Raw genomic sequence first — 27,481 nt, forward strand, 5'->3', positions numbered from 1 at the left:
GTACAGATATACAACATTTTGTTTAGCCATTCAACAATTGATAGACGTTTAGATTATTTCCACTTTTTGGGCATTATGAATAATGCTGCTATGAACATTCATATACAAGTTTTCTGTGAACATTTGTTTTAAATTATCTTGGGTATATACCTGGGAGTGGAATTGCTGGGTCATATGGTAACTCCATGTTTCACTATTGTGGAATTGCCAAACTGTTTTCCACAGTGGCAGCATCACTTGTATTCCTACCTACAGTGCTTGAGCATTCCAATTTCTCTCTATCTTTGCCAAAACTTGTTATTTTATGTATTTTTAAATAAATGTGAAGTTGTATCTCATTGTGGATTTGATTTATATTTTCTTAATGACTAATAATATGAAGAATCTTTTCATGTGCTTATTGGCCATTTTTATCTCTTCTTTGGAGAGGTATCTGGTCAAATTATTTGCCCAGATTTTACTTGGTTTATTTCCCTTTTTATTGTTGAATTGTTAAGTTGTTTATATATTCTGGATAATAGACCTTTACCAGATAAATATTTGGAAAATATTTTCTCCTATTCCTGGAGTTGTCTTTTCACTTTCTTTTTTTTTAACATCTTTATTGGAGTATAATTGCTTTACAATGGTGTGTTAGTTTCTGCTTTATAACAAAGTGAATCAGTTATACATATACACATATCCCCATATCTCTTCCCTCTTGCATCTCTCTCCCTCCCACCCTCCCTATCCCACCCTTCGAGCTGGTCACAAAGCACCGAGCTGATCTCCCTGTGCTATGTGGCTGCTTCCCACTCGCTATCTGTTTTACATTTGGTGGTGTATATATGTCCATGCCACTCTCTCGCTTTGTTGATAGTGTCCTTTTAATGAACAACATATGAAGTCAAATTTATCTATTTTTCTTTTATTGCTTTTTTTTTGGTGTCATATCTAAATAACTTGTCCCCTAATCCAAGTCACATGGATTTTCACAATGTTTCCTTTAAAGAGTTTTATAGTTTTTACTCTTGTGTTTAGGCATTTTATTCATTTTGACCTATTTTTTGTATATGACGTGAGGTAGGAGTCCAATTCATTCTTTTGCATGTGGATATACTGTTGTGCCAGCACTATTAATGAAAAGACTTTTATTTCCACATTAAATGATTTTTGGCACCCCTTTTGAAAATCAGTTGGCCATAGATGTCTTGGCTTATTTATCACCCAATTCTATTCCATTGATTTATGTTTCTATCCTTATGCTGGTACCACACTACCACACCTTCTTGATTACTGTAGCTTTGTGTTAAGTTTTGAAATTAGGAGGTGTGAGTTCTCCAAATATTTTGTTCAATTTCAAGACATTTTTTACTATTCTGAGTCCGCTGCAATTCCATATGAATTTTAGGATCCGTTTTTTCTCTGCAAAAAAAAAAAAAAAAAAAAGCAGTTGAGATTCTGATAGGGATTGCACTGAATCTATAGATTACTTGTTGTTTTTTCTTACTTCTGTGAAAAAAATGCCCTTGGAATTTTGATAGGGATTACATTGAATCTGTAGATAACTTTCAGTAGTATAGACAGTTTCAGAATATTAATTTTTCCAACTCAATAATACAGGATATCTATCCATTTATTTGTGCCTTGCATTTGTGTCTGTGAGTATCAAACAGCTCTTCCAGTATTTACAAAATGGTTTTGAGAGGTAAAGGTCTCTGTCAGTCCCTCAGGCTGATTGGATTACCTCTAGAATTACAGTCATGCTTTGTTGGAGCCAGATCATGAGGCTATTGCTGGGTCCACAGTGGGGTCAGTGGTTGATGGGCTTGTTATGAGGGGCTTGAATATGCATGGATCCTGTCTGATCCCTGGGTGGACAGGACTGCCTCTAGGACTTTGTTTGTTTCATAACATGGCACTGGGACAAGGGTCTTCTTCAGTGTCCACACTTGGATGCTTAGACAGAGGTCCTGTTACCAGATGTATGGACAGGTGTAGTTCCCACCAGGTACCCATGAGGACTCTTACAAGTCATTAAGTGGGTCTCTGGGCAGACACAATTGGCCCTAGACTAGCCAAAAGAAGCTATAACCAAGTATCAAGTCTTCTTCAGAGCCTACAGCAAGTACTGGGGTCTGCAGACCTGGCTCTGGAGGCATGGATAGGCATATCTCCTGTCAGGTCCCTGAGTGGGCAAGATTGCTCCCTGACCATGGCTGAAAGGGCTGGAGTTGAGTAATAGGGCTGTTTCAGGACTTGCAGTCAGACTGAGATTGGTGGACTTACTTCTAGGGTCACAGATAGGTTTGTCTCCTGACCAGTCTCTGGGTGAGCAGAGCTACTTATGGACCATGACTGCAAGGGGTTGGAGCCGAGTCACAGGTCTGTTTCTGGATCTTCTCTCAAACTGAATTTGGATGGCCTGCTTCCCCAGGCACTGACAGGTGTGTTTCCTGGTGGGACCCTGGGCCAATAGGATTGCTTAGGGAATGCTGCTGGGAGGGGCTGGAGCCAAATATAGTTTCAGGATCTCCAGGGGTGCAGATGGTTATGTTTCCCACATGATCCATGGGCCTGCTGGACTGCACCTATACTGCCACTGGGAGAGACTGGAACTGAGTATAGGGCCCTTTCAGGATCTCTGGTGGTACAGATGGGAGTGATTGTTGCTGGGTCACTGGGACAACCAGACTGTTCACAGACTGAATCTAGGAGGTGCTGAAGCCCAGTTACAAGGCTATTTCAGAATCAAGAGTCAGACCAAGTTTGGCAGGCTTACATTTAGGGTCTTCCAGACCACAGCCAAGGAGAGCTGGAGCTGTATCACAGGCCCCTTCAGCATCCAGAGCTGGGACCAAGAACTAAATGCCTATTATCCAAGGCACAGGTGGGCATGACTCCTCCTGGGTCCCTTGGCATGGGGTCCTAGTGGCAGCATCATGGCCAAAAGGGGCTGTAGTTGGGTCCATAGGAGTATGGAGCTGTTTCTGGGTCTGTAGCCAGGTATTTTGGAAAGCCTAGAGCTAGTGTGTTAAAAATATTCAGATTATGACCTACTGAATGAGGAAGCATAAAACCACACACACAGGGTGAGTAGACGGCACCCCCAGCAGCCGACCTCCCACTTCTGAGGTAGTGAAAACTCTGGCGTTGTTCGATTGATAACATTATCTCTGTGTCTGTATCTGTTTCCAAATTTCCCTCATCATATAAGAATGATTGTTATTGGTTTAGGGTACACTCGAATCCAGCACGACCTCATCTTAACTAAATTATATCTGCAAAGATCCTGTTTCCAAGTAAGATCACATTCAAAGGACCAAGGGTTAGGACTTGAGAATATCATTTGGGGAGATACATTTCAACCCACGAAGATATCTTTATTCCCCAATTCCTCCATTATTATCATGTTTGTGTTAGATATGTATTTTCAAGTGAACCATTTTGATTCCCTTCTTGCTCCTTTTTATTTATATTTTAGCTTATTTTTTAGTGGTTGCCCTGAGGATTTCAATTAACATCTTAATTTATACCCATCTACTTCTCATTAGTATCAACATGATCTCAATAATATACAAAAATTTTACTCCTATATATCTCCATCCCTCCCCTTGCATTTCTGATGTTATTGTCACAGATTATATCCTTATACATAGTGAGTCACTCAAACCAAACTACTAATTATTGTCTTTTGTAGTTGCATTTTAAATAAAATGGAAAAAAAACTATTCAATAGTTACAAATAAAGATACATTAATATATATTTTATATTTACCCTGTTAGTTACCTTTCCTGTTGTCCTTTATTTCTTTGGAGTTGAGTTACTGTCTAACGTCCTTTTATTTCAGCCTGAAAGACTCCCTTTAGCAGTTTTTATAAGGGAGATCTACTAGTGATGAATTCCTTCAATTTTTGTTTACATTAATTTTTGTGTATCTCTTTATCAAGTTTTATTTTAAATGTCTTAATTTTCCATATGTTTTTGAAGGATAGTACTGCTGGATATAGATTTCTTGGTTGGAAGATTTTTTCTAGTATATTGAATATTTTATCCCTCTGCCTTCTGTCCTCCATGGTTTCTGATGACAAACTAGCTGTTAGTCATATTGAGGATGCTTTGTATGTAATGATTCAATTCCCTCTTGCTGCTTTCAAGGTTCTCTTTGTGGTTCATTTCCAACAGTTTGATTATGATATGTCTAGCTGTGGATCTCTTTAAATTTATCTTGCTTGAAATTTCTTGAGTTCCTTGGAAGTGTACATTCATGGATTTCATCAAATTTGGAAAGTTTTTGCCATGATTTTTTCAAATACACTTTCTGCCTCTTTCTTTCCTCCTTCTGGATGTCCCATTATGCATTGTTTGGCACTCTTGATGACGTCTCACAGTATTCTTAGGCTCTGTCTATTTCACTTCATTCTTTTTTCTTCCTGTTCCTCAACAGGATAATCTCACTTTTCCTACTTCAAGTTCATTGCTTGTTTCTTTTCCCTGTTCAAATCTGCTGTTGAGACCCTCTAGTGAATATTTTCATTTTGGTTATATTACTTTTCAACTCAAAAATTTCTATTTGGTTACTTTTTATAGTTTCTCTCTTTATTGATGTTCTCAAATTCGTAAGACGTTGTTATCATACTTTATTTCTTTAGACATAAATTTCTTTACCTTACTGAATATATTTAAAATAGCTGATTTAAAGTTGTCAGGAGTTCCAGTTCAAGATGGTGATGTAGGAGGATCCTGAAAACACCTCCTACCACAGACACACTGAATCTACAGCTCCATACGGAACAGTTTCCCCTGAAAAAGAAAAACAAAAAACAAACTAGCTGACTCCTACACATCAGGCGAACAAGAAAAAATCCACATCAAAGTTGGTAGGAGAGGCTGATACAGTCTCATCATTAACCCCACCTTGAACATGGTGTCCCACAATCAAGATGGAACTCAATCCCAAACCGCTCCTTGAGGAGCAAGGGGGTTGAACCCCTTTTCTGGCACCCCAACTTTTAAGACTTGAAACTAAGAAATGAGCCCACAAAACATTTAGCTTTGAAAGCCAATGGAGCTTCTGTTCACAGGTCCCCCAAGACTATAGCAAATTGAGAAACAGTTCTTAAAGGTCTCACATGGACTTACCTACCACAGGGCCCAGTGAAGCTGACTGAAAAGTGCCTAGACTTTTTGTGACTTTTTATGTATTTGCTTATGTTAAAGCATCAGCCTGAGGGGCAGACTTCTAATTTAACACAGATCTAGGGGCATACTGTAATACTATGTAAAGATGGAGGCCAGCAGGCACCATCTTGAGCTATCTCTCTGCCTCCAGCTTTCTGGTATCTCCCCAAAAGGAGCTTGTACACTTGTCTGATGCCTTTATTTTTGAAGCTGCTGACACCTCTATGTAACCTAACTCTGGGGGCCAGTAGGGCTTATTCCCACAAGTCTTATGTCACAGAACTATAACACATGCAGAAAAAGTTTTTAACCAGCAACCATCACTAGCGTACAGCAGAGGCAGAAGACTGAGATGCCCAGTCTTGCTGTGAAAGAGGCCTATTATATTCTCTTCATGGCTTCAGCCTGAGGGAAAGGCATAATTAAACACACATCTAAGGGCTGAATATAATCCTCTAAAGTCTTTGTCCAGAAATTACAACATCTGGGCTTCCTCAGGGAGCTTCTGTTGAGTTCTTCTTTCCTCCTTTGTATACGCAATTACCTCTTATTTCTTTGGGTGCCTTATAAATATTTTTTTGAACACCAGACATATTGAATATTATAATGTGGCAAGTCTGGAAATTGACTTCTCTCTTCTCCCCAGGATTTGTTGTCGTTGCTGCTTCTTATAGTTTCTGTTGTTTGTTTGTTTAGTTACTTTTCTGAAGTAATTTTATAAAGAATACATATTTGACAAATTTCACCCCTAGAGTCTCTGTTCTTTTAGCTTACTGGTCAGCTAATTGTTGAACAAAGATTTCCTTAAACACCTTGAAATAAAAAATCATCCACGTTTTGCCAAGGGATCTTCATGTGTGTTTATTTTGGCACCCCATCAACACTCCACCAGGTTCATTACAACTCTTTCTTAACCATTAATTCCTATGTATGGAAGACCTTAAGGTCTGCAGTAGGTAAGGACTTATTACCTTCTCAGATCTTTCCTGAGTATGTGTACAGCCCTGAACACGTACATGGATTTCTAGATTCCCAAGAATATGTCAGAGCCTTTCAAAGTTCTTAACAGCATCTCATTCTCCAGGCTTTTGGAGAGTCTATTGTTTGCTCCAATTGTTATATTTTGCCTTAGGCAGCAGCAACCTAAGATACTAACCTGTAAATGTTTTCAACAAATTTCCAGTTCCCTACAAGTAGTATTAGCACTATGCCAATTCTGAGTTAGGTAAAATAAAGCCTAGCCTTTTGGATTGGTCTTCCAGGGAGCCACCAGACAGGACAGAACAAATGATTAATTACAGTTCTTTGCTAACGATATCTATTCTGCTCCTCTGGTACAAAGAATGTGAGCTGATATTCTTACAGTTGCCAGTGAGCTGGGAAGTGGAGATGAGACTCTAAGTTACTAAGCTCACTGTTCTTGCAGAAAATCAACTGTCCTGAAAACATTTTTGCATTTATTCAAGCCTTTAATTAAGAACAAATAAAGCCCAAAGTCAGTGGAAGGAAGAAAATAATAAATATGAGAGAGGAAAGAAATAAAATAGAGACCAAAAAATGATAGAAAAGATCAATGAAACCAAGAAGTGTTTTTTTGGAAACAATAAACAAAATTGATGAGCCTTTAGAGGCTAATGAAGAAAAGAAAAAAAGAACCCAAATGAACAAAATAAGAACTGAAAGAAAGGAAATAACAGTCAATATCACAGATATACAAAAAAATCATAAAAGAATACTTTGCAGTTATATACCAACAAATTGGACAATGAAGAAGAAATGAACAAATCTCTAGAAACATACCCCTTTCCAAGACTAAATCAGGAAGAAATAGAAAATCTGAACTGATCACTAGTAGTGAAATTGTATTTGTAATAAAAAATCTCATACCAAACGAAAGTCCAGGACTGGATGGCTACACAGGGGAATTCTACCAAACAAAAAAAGAAGAGCTAATACTTATTCTTCTCAAGTGATTCCAAAAAACTGAAGAAATGGGGACACTCTCAAATTCACTCTAAGAGGCCACCACAACCCTGATACAAAAACCAGACAGAAAGTACAATATAATTATAGGACAATGTCTCTGATGAATATAGTTGCAAAAATCCTTTAAAAATCAGCAAACCAAATTCAACAATATATAAAAAGATCATACACCATGATCAATTAGGATTTATCCCAGGGATGCAAGGATTGTTCAATATCCATTCATCAATCAGTGTAATACACTATTTTTAAAAGGGGAAGGATAAAAATCACATTATGATTTCAATCGATGCAGAAAAAACATTTGACAAAATTCAACAGTGATTCATTATAAAAATCCTCATTAAAGTTGGTATAGAGGGAACATATCTCAATATAATTAAGGCTATTTGTGACAAACCTACAGCTAATATCATACTCAGTGCTAAAAATCTGAAAGCTTTTTCTCTAAAATCAGAAATAAGACAAGGATGCCCACTCTCACCATTTCTATTTAACATAGTTTTGGAAGTCCTAGCCACAGCAATGAGAAAATAAAAAGAAATAAAAATCATTCAAACTGGAAGCTAAGAAGTAAAACTCTCCTTATTTGCAGATAACATGCTATTACACATACAAAACCCTTGAATCTTCACAAAAAACGATTAGAATAAATGAATTTAGTAAAGTTGCAGGATACAAGACAGAAACATTCAGAAAGCTGTTGCTTTTCTATATACTAATAATGAAGTATCAGAAAGAGAATTCAAGAAAACAATGTCATTTATAGTTGTATAAAAAAGAATAAAACACCTAGGAATAAACTTAACCAAGGAGGTGAAAGACCTATATTCTGAAAACTATAAGATATTGATGAAGAAAATTGAAGATGATACAAATAAATGGAAAGACATGTGCATAGATTGGAAGAATTAATATTGCTAAAATATGCAAACTGTTGAAAGCAATCTACACGTTTAATGAAATCCCTATTAAAATAACCATGATATTTTTCACAGAACTAGAAAAAAATAATCCTAAAGTTTATATGGAACTACAAAATAGCCCAAAGAGCCAAAGCAATCTTGAGGAAAATAGCAAAGCATGAGGCAACACTCTCCTTGACTTCAGACTTTACTACATAGCTACAGTCATCAAAAAAGTATGGTATTGGCACAAAAACAGACACATAGATCAGTGGAACAGAGCAGAGAGCCCAGAAATAAACCCATGTACTTATGGTCAATTAATCTATGACATAGGAGGCAATAATATACATTGGAGAAAAGACAGTCTCTTCAGTAAGTGTTGCTGGGAAAACTGGACAGCTACATTTAAAAGAATGAAATTAGAACATTTTCTCACACCATATACAAAATAAGCTCAAAATGGAGTAAGACTAAAATGTAAAACCAGAAACCATAAAACTCCTGGAAGAAAACATACGCAGAACACACTTTGACATAAATCACAGCAATATTGTTTTGGATGTGTCTTTTAAGGCAAAGGAAATAAAAGGAAAAAAAGCAAATGGGACCTAATTAAACTTACAAGCTTTTGAACAGCAAAGGAAACCATCAACAGAACAAAAAGAGAACCTACTGAATAGAAGAAGATATTTGCAAATGAGATAACCGATAAGGGGTTACTAATCAAACTGTATAAACAGCTCATAGAAGTCAATATCAAGAAAACAAACAACCCAATTAAAAAATGGCAGAAGACCTGAATAGATATTTTTCCAAAGAAGATATATAGATGGCCAATGGGGACCTAGAAAGATGCTCAACATTACAAATCATCAGGGAAATGCAAATGAAAACCACAATGAGCTATCACCTCACACCTGCCAGAATGGCTATCATCAAAAAGACCACAAATAACAATGTGGGCCAGGATGTAGGGAAAAAGGATCCCTAGCACACTGTTGGTGGGATTGTAAATTCGTGTAGCCACTGTGGAAAACAGTATGGAGATTCTTCAAAAAACTAAAAATAGGACTGTCATATGATCCAGCAATTCCATTGTTGTGTATATATATGAAGAAAATGTGATATATTTGTATATATATATATATATAGAGAGAGAGAGAGAGAGAATATTACCAGCCATAAAAAAAAATTTCTGCCTTTTGCAACTATGTGGATGGATCTCGATGGTATTATGCTTAGTGAAATTTCAGAGAAAGACAAATACTCTGTTATCACTTATATGTGGAGTCTAAAAAATAAAGCAGGTGAATGTATATAACAATACAGAAACAAGCTCACAGATATAGAGAACAAGCTAGTGGTCATCAATGGGGAGAAGGAAGGGGGAACGCACAAGATAGGGGTATGGAATTAAGAAACACAACCTACCATGTCTAGAATAAATAAGCTACAAGGACATATTATACAGCACAGGGAAATAACAGCTGATATTTTATAACAACTTTAAATGGAGTATAATCTATGAAAAGATTGAATAACTATGTTGTGCACCTGACAGTAATATAATATTGTAATCAACTATACTTCAATTAAGAAAGGGAAAAAATCAATCAATGTAATTCACCATATTAACAGGCTATAAAAGCAAAACAATATGGTCATTCCAGTAGTCACTGACAAAGTATATCATTTCTTCCTGAAAAAAAAATCCATGAAAATTAGAAGTATAAGGGAGTTTCCTTAACATACTAAAGGTCATCCACAAACACCTATGGGTAACATCATAATGGTGAAAAACCGAATCCTTTGCCCCTAATATCAGGAACAGAATAATTAAGTCACTTTGACCACTTTTATTCAAGTTTGTACTGTATGTTCTAGCCAGGACAATCAGATAATAAAGCATAATAAAGGGAATGCAGGTCAGAAAGCAAAAGAAAATCTTTATTTCAAGACAACATAATCATCTACTTAAATAGTCTGATGGAATTTATTAAAAGTATCCTAGAATTAGTAAGTGAATTAGCAAATTTTCAGAATACAAATTAATACACAAAGATCAATTGCATCAAGTATTTAAAGCAATCAGAATTCGAAATAAAAATCAAACAATTTATAGTAGCATCAAAAATTATGAAAAAGTACTTGGGAATAACAGAACAATAGATTTGCAACAGCTGTACAATTATATTAAGCTTCAAAATATTGCTGACAGAAATAAGAGCTAAATAATTGATGTTCCTGAGTCAGAATATTCAATATGATAAGGTGTCAATTCTCTCTGAATTGATTTATAGATTCAATTAAATCACAATCAGAAGCCTAGAAGGCCCTTTTGTGGACACCAACACACTGAGTATAAAGTTTTTTATAGAAATGTAAGAGATGTTGAATATCTTAAATGACTTTCAAAAAGAAAAAAAAATGGAAGGACTACAACTACTGATTCCTGGCCTTATTATCAAGGTATAGTAATCAAGCGAGTGTTAAATATGCATTAAGATAGAATAAGACATCAATAGAAAAAATAGAGTCCAAAAGAGAACACACACGTAAGTGGGGGACTGTTGATGGACAAACCTGCAAAGAAATTTTGTTTAGAAATCATAGTGCTGGAAATCATGGTGCTGGAACAATTGGACATTTCTGAAGAAAAATCATCTATACCTTGCACTATATACAAAATTTTACTCAAAATGAACCACATACATAAGTATAAAACCCAAAACTATAAAACTTATGTGAGAAAACATAGGAGAAAAACTTTATGACTTTGAATTATGAAGAGAGATCTTTGTGGTGTATTACATACATTGATTTGCAGATATTGAATCATCCTTGCATCCCTGGAATAAATCCCACTTGATCATGGTGTATGATCCTTTTTATGTATTGTTGAATTTTGTTTCCTAATATTACTTGAAGATTTTTGCATTTATATTCATCAGAGATATTGGTTTGTAATTTTCATTTTTGAAGTGTATTTCTCTGATTTTGGTATCAGGGTAAGTGTGATATTGTAGAAAGAATTTGGAAGCGGTCTCTCCTCTTCAATTTTTTGGAATAGTTTGAGAAAGATAGGCATTAACTCTTCTTTATATGTTAGTTACAATTCCCCTGTGAAGATACCCAATCCTGGACTTTTGTTTGGTGAGAGTTTTTTTTATTACAAATTCAGTTTCACTACTAGTGATCAGTCTGTTCAGATTGTCTATTTCTTCCTGATTCAGTTTTGAAAGGGGGTATGTTTCTAAAAATCTATCCATTTCTTCTTGATTGTCTAATTTGTTGGCAATATAGCTGTTCATAGTATTCTCTTATGATTTTTTTACATCTTTATTGGAGTATAATTGCTTTACAATGGTGTGTTAGTTTCTGCTTTATAACAAAGTGAATCTGTTATACATATACATATGTTCCTGTATCTCTTCCCTCTTGAGATTTTTTTATCTCTGTGATGTTGGTTATTTCTCCTCTTTCACTACTTATTTTGTTTTTTGCGGTACTCTTTTTTTTCTTGATGAGCCTGCAAAAAGCTTATCAATTTTGTTTATTGTTCAATAAAAGAGCTCTTGGTTTCATTGAGCTTATTATTTTTTCATTCTATTTTGTTTTCTCTAATATTTTTATTTTCTTCATTCTGCCGACTTTATGCTTTATTTGTTGTTCTTTTTCAAATTCCTTTAGATGGTAGGTTAGGGGTACTTATAGATTTTTCTTGTTTCTCAAATAGGTCTATGTCACTGTAAACTTCCTTCTTAGAACTGATTTTGCCATGTACCATAGATTTTGGAAAACTTTATTTTCATTTTCCTCAAGGTATTTTTAAAATTTCCACTTTGATATCTTTATCAATCCATTTTTATTAGCTTATGATTTACTCTCAATGTGTTTGTGTTTTCCCATTTTATTCTTTTTTTTTCTTTTTTTGTGGTACGTGGGCCTCTCACTGTTGTGGCCTCTCCTGTTGCGGAGCACAGGCTCTGGACGCACAGGCTCAGCGGCCATGGCTCACAGGCCCAGCCGCTCCATGGCATGTGGGATCTTCCCGGACCGGGGCACGAACCTGTGTCCCCTGCATCAGCAGGCAGACTGTCAACCACTGCCCCACCAGGGAAGCCCCCCCATTTTATTCTTTTAATTAATTTTTATTGGAGTATAGTTGCTTTACAGTGTTGTGTTAGTTTCTGCTGTAGAGCAAAGTGAATCAGCTATAAATATACATACATCTCCTCTTTTTTGGATTTCCTTCCCATTTAGGTCACCTCAGAACACTGAGTAGAGTTCTCTGTACTATACAGTAGGTATGCATTAGTTATCTATTTTATACATAGTAGTGTATATATGTTGATCCCAATCTCTCAGTTCATCTCACCACCCTCCCCCACCTTGGTATCCAAAAGTTTGTTCTCTATATTTGTGTCTCTATTTCTGCTTTGCAAATAAGTTCATCTGTATCATTTTTCTACATTCCACATATAAGTAATATTATGCAATATTTGTTTTTCTCTTTCTGACCTCACTCTGAATGACAGTTTCTAGGTTCATACACATCTCTGCAAATAGCACAATTTTGTTCCTTTTAATGGCTGAATAATATTCCATTGTATATATGTACCACAACTTCTTTATCCATTCCTTTGTTGATGGGCATTTAGGTTGGTTCCATGTCCTGGCTATTGTAAATAGTGCCACAGTAAATATTGAGGTGCATGTATCTTTTTGAATTATGGTTTTCTCTGGGTATATGCCCAGTAGTGGGACTGTGGGTCATATGGTAGTTCTAATTTTAGATTTTTAAGGAACCTCCATACTGTTCTCCATAGTGATTATATCAATTTACATTCTCACCAAGAGTGTAAGAGGATTCCCTTTTCTCCACACCCACTCCAGCATTATTGTAGAATTTTTTTTTGGGGGGGGGGGCCGTGGGCCTCTCACTGCTGCGGCCTCTCCCATTGCAGAGCACAGTCTCCGGACATGCAGGCTCAGTGGCCATGGCTCATGGGCCCAGCCGCTCCACGGCACGTGGGATCTTCCCGGGTGGGGTCACGAACCCATGTCCCCTGCATCGGCAGGTGGACTCCCAACCATTGCACCACCAGGGAAGCCCTGTTTGTAGAATTTTTGATGATGGCCATTCTGACCAGTGTGAGGAGATACCTCATTGTAGTTTAGATTTGCATTTCTCCAATAATTAGGGATGATGAACATCTTTGCATGTACTTCTTGGCCATCTGTGTGTCTTCTTTGGAGAAATGTCTATTTAGGCCTTCTACTCATTTTTGATTGGGTTTATTATTTCTTTTGTTTGTTTGTTTGTTTTTGATATTCAGCTGCATGAGTTCCTTGAGTATTTTGGAGATTAATCATTTGTCAGTTGCTTTGTTTGCAAATATTTTCTCTGATTCTGAGGGTTGTTTTTTTGTCTTCCTTATGGTTACCTTTGTGGTGCAAAAGCTTGCAAGTTCCATTAAGTCCCATTTGTTTATTCTTATTTTCATTACTATAGGAGGTGGGTCAAAAAAAACCTTGCTGCAATTTATGTCAAAGAGTGTCCATCCTAGGTTATCCTTTAAGGGTTTTATAGTGTCTGGCATTATATTTAGGTTTTAATCCATTTTGAGATTATTTTTCTGTATGGTGTTAGGGACTGTTCTAATTTCATTCTTTTGCATGTATCTGTCCAATTCTCCCAGCACCATTTTTTTCTTTTTACATCTTCTTTGGGGTATAATTGCTTTACAATGGTGTGTTAGTTTCTGCTTTATAACAAAGTGAATCAGTTATACATATACATATGTTCCCATATCTCTTCCCTCTTGCATCTCCCTCCCACCCACCCTCCCTATCCCAACTCTCCAGGCGGTCACAAAGCACCGAGCTGATCTCCCTGTGCTATGCGGCTGCTTCCCACTAGCTATCTACCTTACGTTTGGTAGTGAATATATGTCCATGCCTCTCTCTCGCTTTTTCACAGCTCACACTTCCTCCTCCCCATATCCTCAAGTCCGTTCTCCAGTAGGTCTGTGTCTTTATTCCTGTCCTACCCCTAGGATCTTCATGACATTTTTTCCCTTAAATTCCATATATATGTATTAGCATACGGTATTTGTCTTTCTCTTTCTGACTTACTTCACTCTGTATGACAGACTCTAGGTCTATGCACCTCATTACAAATAGCTCAATTTCGTTTCTTTTTATGGCTGAGTAATATTCCATTGTATATATGTGCCACATCTTCTTTATCCATTCATCCGATGATGGGCACATAGGTTGTTACCATCTCCAGGCTATTGTAAATAGAGCTTCAATGAACATTTTGGAACATGACTCTTTTTGAATTATGGTTTTCTCAGGGTATATACCCAGTAGTGGGATGCTGGGTCGTATGGTAGTTCTGTTTGTAGATTTTTAAGAAACCTCCATACTGTTCTCCATAGTGGCTGTACCAATTCACATTCCCACCAGCAGTGCAGGAGGTTTCCCTTTTCTCCACACCGTCTCCAGCATTTATTGTTTCTAGATTTTTTGATGATGGCCATTCTGACTGGTGTGAGATGGTATCTCATTGTAGTTTTGATTTGCATTTCCCTAATGATTAATGATGTTGAGCATTCTTTCATGTGTTTGTTGGCAGTCTCTTTATCTTCTTGGAGAAATGTCTATTTAGGTCTTCTGCCCATTTTTAGATTGGGTTGTTTATTTCTTTGTTATTGAGCTGCATGAGCTGCTTCTAAATTTTGGAGATTAATCCTTTGTCAGTTTCTTCATTTGCAAATATTTTCTCCCATTCTGAGGGTTGTCTTTTGGTATTGATTATGGTTTCCTTTGCTGTGCAAAAGCTTCGAAGTTTCATTAGGTCCCATTTGTTTATTTTTGTTTTTATTTCCATTTCTCTAGGAAGTGGATCAAAAAGGATCTTGCTGTGATTTATGTCATTGGATGTTCTGCCTATGTTTTCATCTAAGAGTTTGATAGTTTCTGGCCTTACATTTAGGTCTTTAATCCATATTGAGCTTATTTTTGTGTATGGTGTTAGGGAGTGATCTAATCTCATACTTTTACATGTACCTGTCCAGTTTTCCCAGCACAACTTATTGAAGAGGGTGTCTTTTCTCCACTGTACATTCCTGCCTCCTTTATGAAGATAAGGTGACCATATGTGCATGGGTTTATCTCTGGGCTTTCTATCCTGTTCCATTGATTTATCTTTCTGTTTTTCTGCCAGTACCATACTGTCTTGATGACTGTAGATTTGTATTCTAGTCTGAAGTCAGGGAGCCTGATTCCTCCAGCTCCGTTTTTCGTTCTCAAGATTGCTTTGGCTATTCAGGGCCTTTTGTGTTTCCATAGAAATTGTGAAATTTTTTGTTCTAGTTCTGTGAAAAATGCCAGTGGTAGTTTGATAGGGATTGCATTGAATCTGTACATTGCTTTGGGTAGTAGAGTTATTTTCACAATGTTGATTCTTCCAATCCAAGAACATGATATATCTCTCCATCTATTTCTATCATTTTTAATTTCTCTCATCAGTGTCTTATAATTTTCTGCATACAGGTCTTTTGTCTCCTTAGGTAGGTTTATTCCTAGATATTTTCTTCTTTTTGTTGCAATGGTAAATGGGAGTGTTTTCTTGATTTCACTTTCAGATTTTTCATCATTAGTGTATAGGAATGCCAGAGATTTCTGTGCGCTAATTTTGTATCCTGCTACTTTACCAAATTCATTGATTAGCTCTAGTAGTTTTCTGGTAGCATCTTTAGGATTCTCTATGTATAGTGTCATGTCATCTGCAAACAGTGACAGATTTACTTTTTCTTTTCTGATTTGGATTCCTTTTATTTCCTTTTCTTCTCTGATTGCTGTGGCTAAAACTTCCAAAACTATGTTGAATAAGTGTGGTGAGAGCGGGCAACGTTGTCTTGTTCCTGATCTTAGTTGAAGTGCTTTCAGTTTTTCACCATTGAGGATGATGTTGGCTGTGGGCTTGTCATATATGGCCTTTATTATGTTGAGGAAAGTTCCCGCTATGCCTACTTTCTGCAGGGTTTTTATCATAAATGGGTGTTGAATTTTGTCAAAAGCTTTCTCTACATCTATTGAGATGATCATATGGTTTTTCTCCTTCAATTTGTTAACATGGTTTATCACATTGATAGATTTGCATATATTGAAGAATCCTTGCATTCCTGCAATAAACCCCACTTGGTCATGGTGTATGATCCTTTTAATGTGCTGTTGGATTCTGTTTGCTAGTATTTTGTTGAGTATTTTTGCATCTATGTTCATCAGTGATATTGGCCTCTAGTTTTCTTTCTTTGTGACATCCTTGTCTGGTGTTGGTATCAAGGTGATGGTGGCCTCGTAGAAGGAATTTGGGAGTGTTCCTCCCTCTGCTATATTTTGGAAGAGTTTGAGAAGGATAGGTGTTAGCTCTTCTCTAAATGTTTGATAGAATTCGCCTGTGAAGCCATCTGGTCCTGGGCTTTTGTTTGTTGGAAAATTTTTAAACAGAGTTTCAATTTCAGCACTTGTGATTGTTCTGTTCTTATTTTCTATTTCTTTCTGATACAGTCTTGGCAGGTTGTGCATTTCTAAGAATTTGTTCATTTCTTCCAGATTGTCCATTTTATTGGCATAGAGTTCCTTGTAGTAATCTCCCATGATCTTTTTTATTTCTGCAGTATCAGTTGTTACTTTTCGTTTTTCATTTCTAATTCTATTGATTTGCGTCTTTTTTTTTTTTTGATGAGTCTAGGTAATGGTTTATCTATTTTGTTTACTTTCTCAAAGAACCAGCTTTTAGTTTTATTGATCTTTGCTATTGTTTCCTTCATTTCTTTTACATTTATTTCTGATCTGAATTTTATGATTTCTCTCCTTCTTCTAACTTTGGGGTTTTTTTGTTCTTCTTTCTCTAATTGCTTGTGGTGCAAGGTTAGGTTGTTTATTCGAGATGTTTCCTACTTCTTAAGGTGGGCTTGTATTGCTATAAACTTCCCTCTTAGAACTGCTTTTGTTGCATCCCATAGGTTTTGGGTCGTTGTTTCTCCATTGTCATTTGTTTCTAGGTATTTTTTTATTGCCTCTTTGATTTCTTCAGTGATCACGTCGTTATTAAGTAGTTGTATTGTTTAACCTCCATGCGTTTGTATTTTTTACAGATATTTTCCTGTTATCGATATCTAATCTCATGGTGTTGTGGCCGGAAAAGATACTTGATACAATTTCAATTTTCTTAAATTTACCAAGGCTTGTTTTGTGACCCAAGATATGATCTATCCTGGAGAATGTTCCATGAGCACTTGAGAAAAATGTGTATTCTGTTGTTTTTAGATGGAGTGTCCTATAAATATCAATTAAGTCCATCTTCTTTAATGTATCATTTAAAGCTTGTGTTTCCTTATTTATTTTTATTTTGGATGATCTGTCCATTGGTGAAAGTGGTGTGTTAATGTCCCCTACTATGAATATGTTACTGTTGATTTCCCCTTTTATGGCTGTTAATTTTTGCCTTATGTATTGAGGTGCTCCTATGTTGGGTACATAAATATTTCAATTGTTATATCTTTTTCTTGGATCCATCCCTTGATCATTATGTAGTGTCCTTCTTTGTCTCTTCTAATAGTCTTTATTATAAAGTCTATTTTGTGTGATATGAGAATTGCTACTCCAGCTTTCTTTTGGTTTCCATTTGCATGGAATATCTTTTTCCATCCCCTTACTTTCAGTCTGTATGTGTCTCTAGGTCTGAAGTTGGTCTCTTGTAGACAGCAAATATATGGGTCTTGTTTTTTGTATCCATTCAGCCAGTCTGTGTCTTTTGGTGGGAGCATTTAGTCCACTTACATTTATGGTAATTATCGATATGTATGTTCCTATTCCCATTTTCTAAATTGTTTTGGGTTTGTTATCATAGGTCTGTTCCTTCTCTTGTGTTTCTTTTCTAGAGAAGTTCCTTTAGCATTTGTTGTAAAGCTGGTTTGGTGGTGCTGAACTCTCTCAACTTTTGCTTGTCTGTAAAGATTTTAATTTCTCCATCAAATCTGAATGATATACTTACTGGGTAGAGTAATCTTGGTTGCAGGTTTTTCTCCTTCATTACTTTCAGTATGTCCTGCCACTCCCTTCTGGCCTGCAGCGTTTCTGCTGAGAGATCAGCTGTTAACCTTATGTGGATTCCCTTGTGTGTTATTTGTTATTTTCCCCTTGCTGCTTTTAATATGCTTTCTTTTTATTTAATTTTTGACAGTTTGATTAATATGTGTCTTGGCATATTTGTCCCTGGATTTATCCTGTATGGGACTCTCTGTGCTTCCTGGACTTGATTAACTATTTCCTTTCCCATATAGGGAAGTTTTCAACTATAATCTCTTCAAATATTTTCTCAGTCCCTTTCTTTTTCTCTTCTTCTTCTGGAACCCCTATAATTCGAATGTTTGTGCGTTTAATGTTGTCCCAGAGGTGTCTGAGACTGTCGTCAGTTCTTTTCATTCTTTTTTCTTTATTCTGCTCTGCAGTAGTTATTTCCACTTTTTTATCTTCCAGGTCACTTATCCGTTCTTCTGCCTCATTTATTCTGCTATTAATCCCGTCCAGAATACTTTTAATTTCATTTATTGTGTTGTTCATCGTTGCTTGTTTAATCTTTCTTTCTTCTTGGTCCTTGTTAAATGTTTCTTGCATTTTGTCCATTCTATTTCCAAGATTTTGGATCATCTTTACTATCATTATTCTGAGTTCTTTTTTGGGTAGACTGCCTATTTCCTCTTCTTTTGTTATGTCTGGTGGGTTTTTATCTTGCTCCTTCATCTGCTGTGTGCTTTTCTGTCTTCTTATTTTGTTTATCTTACTGTGTTTGGGGTCTCCTTTTTACAGGCTGCAGGTTCATAGTTCCCGTTGTTTCTGATGTCTGTCCCCAGTGGCTAGAGTTTGTTCAGTGGGCTGTCTAGGCTTCCTGGTGGAGGGGACTAGTGCCTGTGTTGTGGTGGATGAGGCTGGATCTTGACTCTCTAGTGGGCAGGTACACGTCTAGTTGTGTGTTTTGGGGGTGTCTGTGGACTTATGATTTTAGGCAGCCTCTCTGCTAATGCGTGGGGTTGTGTTCCTGTTTTGCTTGTTGTTTGGCCTAGGTTGTCCAGCGCTGTAGCTTGCTGGTCTTTGAGTGAAGCTGGGTGCTGGTGTTAAGATGGAGGTCTCTGGGAGATTTTCACTGTTTGATATTATGTGGAGCTGGGAGGTCTCTTGGTGACCAGTGTCCTCAGAGGCAGAGCCCTGACTCCTGGCTGGAGCACCAAGATCCTTTCATCCACACGGCTCAGAATAAAAGGGAGAAAAAGTAGAAAGAATTAGTAGAAGTAGGAAGAAAGAAAGAAAGGAGGGAATGAAGGAAGAAATAAATAAATAAAGAATGAATGAATGAAAGAAAGAAGGAAGAAAAGAAGGCATGAAGACAAGAAGGAAAGAAAAGAGGGAGTGAGGGAGGGAGGGAGGAAGGAAGGAAGGAAGGAGGGAAGGAAGGAAAAAAGAAAGAAAGAAGATACAGTGAAATAAAATCAAGTAAAATATAATAAAGTTATTGAATTAAAAAATAATTATTTAGAAAAAGAAAAAGGGATGGATAGAACCTTAGGACAAATGGTGGAAGCAAATCTATACAGACAAAATCTTACACAAAAGCATACCCATACACCCTCACAAAAAGAGGTAAATAGGAAAAGGTCATAAATCTTGCTCTCAAAGTCCACCTCCTCAATTTGGGATGATTCGTTGTCTAAAGGAGGGAAGGAAGGAAGGAAAGAAAGGAAGAAGGAAGGAAGGAAAGAAGGAAAGAAGGAAGGAAAGGAAGAAGGAAAGGAAGAAGGAAAGAAGGTAAAGTATAATAAAGTTATTAAAATTAAAATTAATTATTAAGAAAAAAATTTAAAAAGAAATGGACGGATAGAACCCTAGGACAAATGGTGGAAACAAAGCTATACAGACAAGATCTCACACAGAAGCATACACATACACATTCACAAAAAGAGGAAAAGGGGAAAAAATCATAAATCTTGCTCTCAAAGTCCACCTCCTCAATTTGGGATGATTCGTTGTCTATTCATGTATTCCACAGATGCAGGGTACGTCAAGTTGATTGTGGAGCTTTAATCCGCTGTTTCTGAGGCTGCTGAGAGAGATTTCCCTTTTTCTTCTTTGTTCTCACAGCTCACAGGGGCTCAGCTTTGAATTTGGCCCTGCCTCTGCGTGTAGGTCACTGGAGGGCGTCTGTTTTTTGCTCAGACATGACGGGGTTAAAGGAGCCGCTTATTCGGGGACTCTGGCGCACTCAGGCCGGGGGGAGGGAGGGGCATGGCGTGCGGGGTGGGGCTGCAGCGGCAGAGGCCGACGTGACGTTGCACCAGCCTGAGGCCCGCCGTTCGTTCTCCCGGGGAAGTTGTCCCTGGATCCCGGGATCCTGGCAGTGGCGGGCTCACAGGCTCCCCGGAAGATGGGTGTGGATAGTGACCTGTGCTCACACACAGGCCCCTTGGTGGTGGAAGCAGCAGCCTTAGCATCTCCTGCCCGTCTCTGGGGTCCGTGCTTTTAGCCACGGCTCGTGCCCATCTCTGGGGTCCGCGCTTTTAGCCCTGGCTCACGCCCGTCTTTGGGGTTCGTGCTTTATCTGCGGCTCGCGCCCATCCCTGGAGTTCCTTTAAGCAGCGCTCTTAAACCCTCTCCTTGTGCACCAGGAAACAAAGAGGGAAGAAAAAGTCTCTTGCCTCTTTGGCAGGTGCAGACTTTCCCCGGACTCCCTCCTGGCTAGCCGTGGTGCACTAACCCCTTCAGGCTGTATTCAAGCTGCCAACCTCAGTCCTCTCCCTGTGCTCCGACCGAAGCCGGAGCCTCAGCTCCCAGCCCTCCCTGCCCCGGCGGGTGAGCAGACAAGCCTCTCGGGCTGGTGAGTGTCTGTCAGCACCGATCCTCTGTGTGGGAATCTCCCTGCTTTGCCCTCCACACCCCTGTTGCTGTGCTCTCCTCCGTGGCTCCGAAGCTCCCCCCTCCGCCTCCCACAGTCTCTGTCTGCGAAAGGGCTTCCTAGTGTGTGGAAACCTTTCCTCCTTCACAGCTCCCTCCCACTGGTGCAGGTGCCGTCCCTATTCTTTTGTCTCTGTTTTTTCTTTTGCCCTACCCAGATACGTGGGGAGTTTCTTGCCTTTTGGGAGGTCTGAGGTCTTCTGCCAGCATTCAGTAGGTGTTCTGAGGTCTTCTGCCAGCATTCAGTAGGTGTTCTGTAGGAGTTGTTCCACGTGTAGATGTATTTCTGGTGTATCTGGTGTATCTGGTGGGAAGGAAGGTGAGATCTAAGTCTTACTCTTCCACCATCTTCCCAGCACCCCCTCTTTTTCTTCTTGATTGCCATGGCTAAGACTTCCAAATCTATGTTGAATAATCGTGGTGAGAGTGAACACTCTTGTCTTGTTCCTGATCTTAAAGGAAATGCCTTCAGTTTTTCGCCATTGAGAAAGATGTTTGCTCTGGGTTTGCCATACATGGCCTTTATTATGTTGAGGTAGGTTCCCTCTATGCTGATTTTCTGGAGAGTTTTTATCGTAAATGGGTGTTGAATTTTGTCAAAAGCCTTTTTTGCATTTATTGAGATGATCATATGGTTTTTGTTCTTCGATTTGTTAATATGGTGTTTCACTTTGATTGATTTGCAAATTTTGAAGAATCCTTGCATCTCTGGGATAAATCCCACTTGATCATGGTGTATGATCCTCTTAATGTGCTGTTGGATATTAGTTGCTAGTATTTTGTTGAGGATTTTTGTGTCTATGTTCATCAGTGATATTGGCCTGTAATTCTCTTTTATTGTGATATCATTGTCTGGTTTTGGTATCAGAGCGTTGGTGGCCAATAGAATGCACTTGGCTTTGTTCCTCCCTATGCGATTTTCTGGAAGAGTTTGAGAAGGATAGGTGTTATCTCTTCTCTAAATGTTTGATAGAATTTGCCTGTGAAGCCACCTGGTCCTGGAGTTTTCTTTGTTGGAAGATCTTTAATCACTATTTCAATTTAATTACTTCTGATTTATCTGTTCATATTTTCTATTTCTTCCTAGTTCAGCCTTGGAAGTTTGTACTTTTCTACGAATTTGTCCATTTCTTCCTGGTTGTCCATTTCATTGGCATATAGTTGCTTGTAGAAGTCTGTTACGATCCTTTGTATTTCTGTGGTGTCAGTTGTAAGTTCTCCTTTTTCAATTCTAATTGTATTGATTTGAATCCTCTCCCTTTTCTTCTTGATTAGTCTGGCTAAAGTTTTATTAATTTTGTTTATCTTCTCAAAGAACCAGGTTTTAGTTTCATTGATCTTTGATATTGTTTTCTTCGTTTCTATTTCATTTATTTTTGCTCTGACCTTTATGATGTATTTCCTTCTACTAACTTTGGGTTTTGTTTGTTCTTCTTTCTCTAGTTGCTTTAGGTGTAAGGTTAGGTTGTTTATTTGAGATTTTTGTTTTTTCTTGAAGTGGGATTGTTTTCCTATAAACTTTCCTCTTAGAACTGCTTTTACTGCATCCCATAGGTTTGTGTCATCGTGGTTTTTTGTCATTTGTTTCTAGGAATATTTTTATTTCCTCTTTGATTTCTTCATTGATTTCTTTGTTATTTACTAGCTTATTGTTTCACTTTCATATGTTTGTGTTTCTTAAAGTTTTTTTCCTTTAATTTATTTCTAAACTCATAGTATTGAGCTTGGAAAAGATGTTTGATACAATTTCAATTTTCTTAAACTTACCAAGGCTTGATTTGTGACCCAAGATGTGATCTATCCTGGAGAATGTCTCATGTGCACTTGAGAAGAAAGTGTATTGTGCTGCTTTCGGATGGAATGTCCTATAAATATCAGTTAAGTCTATCTGGTCTAATATGTCATTTAAAACTTTTGTTTCCTTATGAATTTTTTGTCTGGATGATCTGTCCATTGGTGTAAGTGGGGTGTTACAGTCCCCCGCTACTATTGTGTTACTGTTGACTCCCTATTTTATGGTATTTGCCTTATGTATTGAGGTGCTCTATGTTGGGTGCAATAAATATTTACAATTGTTACATCTTCTTGGATTGATCCCTTGATCATTATGTAGTATCCTTACTTGTCTCTTGTAACAGTCTTTATTTTAAAGTCTATCTTATCTGATATGAGTATTGCTCCTGGAGCTTTCTTTTGATTTCCATTTGCATGGAATATCTTTTTCCATCCCCTCACTTTCAGTCTGTTTGTGTCCCTAGGCCTGAAGTGGGCCTCTTGTAGACAGCATATATATAGGTCTTGTTTTTGTATCCATTTAGCCAGACTGTGTCTTTTGCTAGGACCATTTAAGCCATTTACATTAAAGGTAACTATTGATATGTATGTTCCTATTACCATTTTCTTAATTGTTTTTGGTTTGTTTTTGTAGGTCTTTTTCTTCTCTTATGTTTTCCAACTAGCGATGTTCCTTTAGCATTTGTTGTAAAGATGGTCTGGTGGTGCTGAATTCTCTTAGCTTTTGCTTGTCTGTAAAGCTTTTGATTTCTCCATTGAATCTGAATGAGATCCTTTCTGGGTAGAGTAATCTTGGTTGTTGGCTTTTCCCTTTCATCACCTTAAGTATATCCTGCCACTCTCTTCTGGCCTGCCAAGTTTCTGCTGCAAAATCATCTGATAACCTTATGGGAGTATACTTGTATGTTATATTTTGCTTTCCCTTACTGCTTTTAATACTTTTCCTTTGAATTTAATTTTTGTTAGTTTGATTATTATGTGTCTTGACATGTTTCTCCTTGGGTTTATCCTTCTTGGGAGTCTGTGCACTTCTGGGACTTGGTTTACTATTTGCTTTCCCATGTTAGGGAAGTGTTTGACTATAATCTCTTTAAATATTTTCTCAGCCCCTTTCTCTTTCTCTTCTTATTCTTGGACCCTTATAATTCGAATTTTTGTGCATTTAATATTGTCCCAGAGGTCTCTGAGACTGTCTTCATTTCTTTTAATTCTTTTTTCTTTATTCTGCTCCATGGCAGTTATTTCTACCATGTATCTTCCAGCTCACTTGTCTGTTCTTCTGCCTCAGTTATTCTATTGACTCCTTCTAGTGTATTTTTCATTTCAGTTTTTGTGTTGTTCATCACCGATTTTTTTTCTTTAATTCATCTAGGTCCTTGTTAAATGTTTCATACACCTCCTGATCTGTGCCTTCATTCTATTTCTGAGATCTTGGATCATCTTTACTATCATTACTGTGAATTCTTTTTTCATGTAGCTTGCCTATTTCCTCTTTATTTATTTGGTCTTGTGGGTTTTTACCTTCCTCCTTTATCTGCAACATGTCTCTGTCTTCTCATTTTGTTTAAGTTACTGTGTTTATGTTCTTCTTCCTGCAGCCTGCAGGGTTGTCATTCCTCTTGCTTTTGTTGTCTGACCCCTAGTGGGTGAAGATGGTCCAGGGGCTAGTGTAGGCTTCCTGGTGGGAGGGGCTGGTGCCTGCACTCTGGTGGGTGGAGCACTTTTCCCTCTGATGGACAAGGCCATGTCAAGGGATGTGTTTTGGGGTGTCTGTGAGCTTATTTTGACTTTAGGTAGCCTGTCTGCTGATGGGTGGCACTGTCTGATGTGTCCAGCACTGGAACCTTCAGCAGTTGAGTGGATCCAGGTCTTTGGGTCGAGATGTAAACCTCCAGGTGAGTGCATGCCAATTAATATTCCCTGAGCCCAGGAACTCTCTGGCAGTCCAGCACCCTGGACATGGCACTCCCACCCTGTAGGCCTAGGTCTGACCCCTAGCTGGGGAACCAAGAGCCTGCAAGCCATGTTGCATGTCCAGAGAAAAACGATAGAAAAAAACAGAAAAGAAAACAGAGAATCAAAACCCAAGACAAATAGTAAACACACAGAAACAAACAGCAAAAACAACACACACACAAAATAACAACAAAGTAAACAAACAGACAAACTTAACTGAAGACAAATGATAAAAACAAAACCAAACAAACAGAAACAAAGAAATAGAGAGAAAAGAAACAACAACAACAAAGAAATCAAAAAACAAGAGACAAAAGAACTCAAAAATGAAACAATCAGTACAGACTAACCTAACAAAACCAAAAACATGAAAAACAAAACTGAAACAGAAAGCAAACTAAAAAAAAGCAAAGAAAACATAAAACAAACACATAAAAATGATAAGAAACAAAGAACAAGAAAAAGAACACAAAACAACCAAAAAGTAAAGTAAAAATAGAAAAATAAAAATTATATATTAAAAAATAATAAAAAGTAAATAAAAATTTAAAAATAATAGAAACAATGCTAACAACTAAACAAAATGCAAGAAACAAAAAAGAATAATAGTAATAAGAATATTTTCCTGCTCTATCAGTGTCCTTGCTCTCACAGTGAGCCACAGCCAATCCGCACTTCCCCAGGGAGCCCTCCAATACCTCTAGGTAGGTCTCTGGACCTTCTGTGGGTACTGTGTCACCTGATCAGACTCTGACCCAGCCCAACTCCCAAGTTTACTTGCCCCCAACGTCCACTGCTGCTAAAGCTAGACTGGTGTCTGTTGTGGGAACACTCATCTCTATGCAGGATTTACCAAACTGATCACAGGGATTTAATCTGTGGTTTGTGTAGCTGCACAGAGAGATTTCTATTTCTCTTCCTTAGTCACACCACCCCTGGGGCTCAGCTTTGGTTTTGGCCCCACTCTCTGTGTGCACCACCCTCATATGTCTATTCCCCACCCAGGCAAAAGGGAGCAGTAGCAGTTGCTGATTGGGGCACACTTACTCATTCAGGCCAGGAAGGGGTATGGTGCCTACAACTGGGGTGTGTGCAAAGTGCCTGTGGCAGCAGAGACTGGCAGTCGGTTACAACAGACTGGGGCATCCTCACTCTGGTGGGAGTCTCTCCAAGTGCCTGCGGAGGCAAGGACTCTTGTGTGGGGGTGGTGGCAGCCCTGTCCCTCGTGCACCACTCAACAGTGGCGCCTCTTTTCCTAGGTTGACCATGCTTCCTCTTGGGCCATTCCTGCCTGCAGAAACCCTCAATCCCATCCCCTCTGTTGTATCCGCACAGCCAAGAGCAGTCCTTTCCCTGGATCCACCATCTTAACCCCACATTTTAACACTCAGCCCCTGACAACAATAGTAGATTCCTGTCTCAGGCAGGGGTGCCCTCCTGAGGAGGCTTTGGCATGGGTAGCACTCAGGACCCCAGAGCCTACACAGGCAAAGGAGACCTTGGCTTGAGGGGTGGGCAAGCCTGCTTAGATGGGTGCTCTTCCCAGTTCCCACAGAGGCCTAACCTGGTGGGTGGGAAAGGTGTTGCAATGGTGGCCCTGCCCCTTGCCTGCCACTCAAAAATGGAACCTTGCATCTATGGTGTCCTGGGCTTTTCCCACAAACTTTCCCAGTTGTGAAGCTCCTTACTCCTTGTCCCTTCATGCTGTCTTTTCACAGCCAACAGCTGTCCCCTCCCTGGGCCCACACTTCAAACCCCACTTTCCAGCACCCAGCCGCCTCCACAATGGGAGGCGCATGACGCAGGCTGGGGTGTGCAGGACTGTGGCACAGACCATACATGCAGTTCTTACTTTGTCCTGCCTTCCACAGACCATCCACTGCATTCTCCTTTGATCCACCAAAGGTCCCTTTCTGTCCCAGCTGATTTCCCCACCATGAGGGGTCTTTTCTGAGTGCAGGAACCTCTCCTCACCTTCAGCTTCCTGCCAGGGTTGCTTGTCCCTTTTCTGATTCCTCTTTTCTTTTTTTCTTTCTTTAGTCCCGTCAGGTTGTGAGGGGATTTTTCTTGTCCTTTTAGGTGTCTGAAGTCTTCTGCTAAAGTTCAGCAGGTGCTCTGTGAGAATTGTTATATGTGTAGATGCATTCTTGATGTATTTGTGAGGAGAGATCAATTCCATGTCCTCCTATTCCACCATCTTGACTCCTCACCCTCTTGTTATGTGTTTTTTTAAATTTGTTGTGAAAAAATACACATAACATAAAATGTATCATGTTAACCATTTTTATGTGTATAGTCCAGTGGCATTACATTCACAATGTGCAAGCATCTCCACCATCCTTCTCCATAGCTCTTTTTATCTTGTAAAACTGAAACTCTATACTCATTAAATTATAACTCCCCATTCCCCTCTCCCCTCAGCCCCTGGGAGAAACTCCTACTTTCTGCCTCTATGATTTTTGACTACTCTAAGTATCTCACATATGTGGAATCACACAATATATGTCTTTTTGTGACTTGCTTATTTCACTTAGCAGAATGTCCTCAAATTTCACCTACGTAAGTAAACTTATAAAGGCTAAATAAAATTCCATTCTATGTATATACCACATTTTGCTTATCCATTCATCTGTTGACAGACCGTTGGGTTACTTCC

The sequence above is a fragment of the Leucopleurus acutus genome (genome assembly GCF_964270905.1).
Source record: "Leucopleurus acutus genome assembly, chromosome: X".
Classification (NCBI taxonomy): Eukaryota; Metazoa; Chordata; class Mammalia; order Artiodactyla; family Delphinidae; genus Leucopleurus; species Leucopleurus acutus.